The sequence below is a fragment of the Cupressus sempervirens genome, chromosome 10 (assembly GCF_028749045.1).
Source record: "Cupressus sempervirens isolate cs-2001-9-10 chromosome 10, ASM2874904v1, whole genome shotgun sequence".
Taxonomy (NCBI): domain Eukaryota; kingdom Viridiplantae; phylum Streptophyta; class Pinopsida; order Cupressales; family Cupressaceae; genus Cupressus; species Cupressus sempervirens.
In genome coordinates, this window is record NC_143127.1 from 46,584,659 (window position 1) to 46,588,758 (window position 4,100).

At 36.9% G+C, this 4,100-nt stretch overlaps 1 pseudogene; it reads left to right on the forward strand.

Annotated features, from left to right (window-relative positions):
• Nucleotides 1-998: 998 nt before the first annotated feature.
• LOC149532499 (heat shock cognate 70 kDa protein-like) lies at nt 999-3,436 on the forward strand (annotated as a pseudogene).
• The last annotated feature ends 664 nt before the right edge of the window (nt 3,437-4,100 follow it).

Sequence of the window (4,100 nt, forward strand, 5' to 3'; positions counted from 1 at the left end):
GTCAGTCAACTTCTGCAACTCATTTTGTTTTACATCTCTTGCTCTATTTTCATCCTGATGATGGATCACGTAGTGTGATTCGAAACATTGATGGTAAAAAATCTCTACACAATCAAATCCAGAAACAAATATATATTATGCAATGGATTGTGGAAATCTGATCTCTTTAAAATCAATACAGGCAAATCACTCCTTACTTTCACATTCTTATGATAGAAACACACTTCATGAATTATAAAATTTACATTGATGAAAGCACTTTACGATGTATGTGTTTCTCCTGACATTTCCCTGCTCTGCCATTATGGTGCGGGAATCGTTAACTAAAATAGGATATGTGGTTAAATTAAATACTTGGGAGCTGTGTTTGAGATCATATCTCTCGACTGTCCACCTTTACTCCTCAATCAGCTTCATCCTGTATTATAGATCATTGAAGCGTGCAAAATCCAAAATCTCTATTTACACACTGTTCTATTTCCTGAATAGTCCATTCCCGCGTGCAAAATTTCTATCACCAGCTCAGACCATCCACAATCTCTGTATCCAGACATTCAAAAAATTAATTGCAAAATCTTTAGTCTGAGATTTCCTCTCCCACCGAGGAGGATATGCCCATTTACGACTCTCTTTGCTGGGCATATACACATACGATTTGCTGTCACTTCTTCTTTGCTGTATGAGAGCATATGCTAATGTTCTAGCTGTAGAAGCAAATTAGAGCAGCCAACGAAGGGGGTCTCTGTTCGTTCTTACTTTTCTGTGCACAATAAAAATCAACAGCCTTGTCTTGTGTATAATCTGTCTTCTATATATTATCATTTTGGATTGTTATATGTTATACCTATGGTCTTTTACTCTTTGTTCTTGCTTTCTCCTCTACCTTTTCGTTTATATTATACAGATTTTGAAATCTATTACCGGTGGTCACATTAACTGAAATGTTTTCTCAATACTCTTCTTACATTCATGCAGAACATATCATGGATAGATTCACTATGTTACTAGAAACGAGAAATGTGAAACGCAACGACAACGGCAACGTGACGAGAAATGCAAAATATGAAAAGTTGTGCATAAGAAACGTATATATATATATATTATTAGTATCTATATAAAATGTGAAGTGTAAGAAGTCTAATAAATTTACTAAATATTCAAATTGAAAATAAATTATTTAATCTTAATTCTATAATTAACTATTTTTAATAAAATCTATAAATTAAATTACTAGATAGTTAACTCATACTTAAATATTATAAATTAATATAATTAACTCATACTTAAAACATTCCAAATTTTTTTTATAAATGAAACTGTTGTTAACTGATTCTAAACTGTAACAAATTAAAACTAAATGCTAAATAACTATAAATGAAACTATACTTAACTGATCATAAACTATAAGAATTTAATACTATTACTTCCTAAAGTCGATGTATTATTTATGTTTCTGTTATAGTCAAAACTGAACAAAATTTAATATTTTTTTAATTTGATTGAGATTATTAACAACTGAAATTATCTCTTAAAACGGCGGTTTCGTGACGGGAAACCCGTTTCGGCCGTCGCAACGGGAAACGGAGGTCTCCCGTCACGATTCTGGTAACTATAGGATAGAACGGGCGAAGATAAGGCTATTGGTATCGATCTCGGGACAACTTACAGCTGTGTTGGAGTGTGGCAGCACGAGAGAGTTGAAATCATTACTAATGACCAGGGAAACAGAACCACACTCTCCACGGTCGCTTTCACCCCTGACGAACGACTTGTTGGAGATGCTGCCAAGTTCCAGATTTCCACCAATCCTACCAACACTGTGTGAGATGTCAAGAGACTCATTGGTAGGAGATTTAGTGACCCCTCTGTGCAGTCTGACAAACAACTGTGGCCATTCTCTATCGTCTCTGGTAAGAACGACAAGCCTATGGTTGAAGTCACTTATAAGGGTCAGAAAAGATTAGTTGCAGCTGAGGAAATCTCATCCATGGTGCTGGTGAAAATGAAGATGATAGCCGAGCAATACCTCCAGTGTGATGTGTAGAACGCTGTCATTACTGTGCCTGCTTATTTTAACGATTCGCAGAAACGAGCAACAAAAGACGCTGGTCATATCGCAGGGCTAAATGTGATGTGGATTATCAATGAACCAACGGCTGCAGCAATAACTTATGGGTTTGACGTCTTGGACGAAGGAAAAAGGAACATTCTAATTTTCGATCTTGGAGGAGTAGGTTCGACGTATCTATCGCTACAGCTGAAAGAGGTAATATTGAAGTAAACGCTGTTGGAGGGGACATGCATTTGGGAGGTGAGGATTTTGACATTAGGATGCTCAATTGCTGTGTTCAGCTCTTCAGCAAGAAATATAAAATGGATATGGGTACAAACCCCAAAGCTCTCCGGAGACTACGTACAGAGTGCGAGAGGGCAAAGAGAAGCTTCTCTTCCGTAATAGAGACTGTAATTGACATAGACAGTCTGTATGAAGGCCAAGATTTCCACATAAAGATCAGGAGGGCCAACTTTGAGGAGCTGAATGCTGATCTAATTGACAAATGCATGCAAGTAGTGAAGCAATGCTTGGAAGACTCCAAGCTAACAAAACAAGAAATAGACGACATTGTGTTAGTGGGAGGTTCTTCACGCATACCCCAAGGTACAGGAATTGCTGAGCCAATTCTTCGAGGGAAAGGAGCTCTGCAAGAGTATAAACCCAGACGAGGCAGTTGCTTATGGTGCAGCTTTGCAGGCAGCTGCACTGAACAGGGAATGCATTCACATAGTCTTGGTGGACGTCACTCCTTTGAGTCTTGGCATTTCAGTTGACGAGGGGATCATGAAAGTAATAGTTCCCCGCCATACTCCCATTCCTTCCTTGAAAGAAAGGCCTGTCACCACAAGATTTGACAACCAGACGAGCGTAAGTTTTCCAATTTATGAAGGCGAGAGAGCTTTGGTTGTACACAACAATTTGCTGGATGAATTTGTGCTCAGTGGGATTCCACCTGCCCGGTGTGCAGTGCCAGACATAAGAGTTTGCTTTTACGTGGATGTGGAGGGAATTCTGACAGCCTCTGCCAAGGATGTGGGAACAGGGTTGAGCAACCAGATTACTGTCACAAATGAGCGCGAGAGGCTGAGGAAGGAGGAGATAGACAGAATGGTGGCTGATGCAGAAATCTTTAAAAAAGAGGATGAAGAAATGGTAAAGAAACATCTTGCTAAAAACAGACTGGAATGTTACATTCGCAACATGAAGAGTAGGGTTACAAAGGCGAAGAGCAAGGGGAAGATAACAGCAATAGTTGAAGATTATATCAGTGCAGCGTTAAATATTGTTGAGGAATGGGTGGATGAGAATGATGATGCAGCAACTGAGGAATTTCGAGCAGAAATGGATCGATTGTCACTGAAATGTGAGAGCTTAACATAAAAGCAACTAGTAAACGTTGTAGTTTTGATTATTAATGCTGTTAGAGTACGTCGGCCATTGGTTGAAGAGGCTGGTTCTTTTTAAGCTCACGTTTCGAACGAGACAGTTAAAGCCATGCTTATATTAGTATTAATAGTCACAGTAAGACATGGAACGACCTTTTAAAATAAATATGAAAACATTCAATGATTTTCTTACCAAGTCAAAGAATTGTTCCATGCAAGTTTTCTACACTAGTAAATCTAAGAACCGATTAAATGTTTTAATTTATAAGATTTTGAAGTTGTTGAAACACTACTATATATATAAGTGGAGAGATATTCTTTTGAGGTGTTTATTGCACTTTTGATAATAGGTGTCTCGAGAAAGATATTTCTTGGCTTATTTTATATATATATATAAGTTGAGAGATATTCTTTTGAGGTGCCTATTTCATTGAGTCAAATTATGATAATAAGGGCCTCGAGAAGGATATCTCTCGGCTTTATATATATATCAGCGAGTAGCACTCACGATGCAAAATAAGAAAAAAATTTAAATTATAATTCATTATAGTTTATCTATTATGATAAATTTCAATTATTAATTTTTTAATATCATTACGATATATTAAATGTTTTATATATTCAATTCAAAAAATGCATAATGAAACAAATTAATAGTA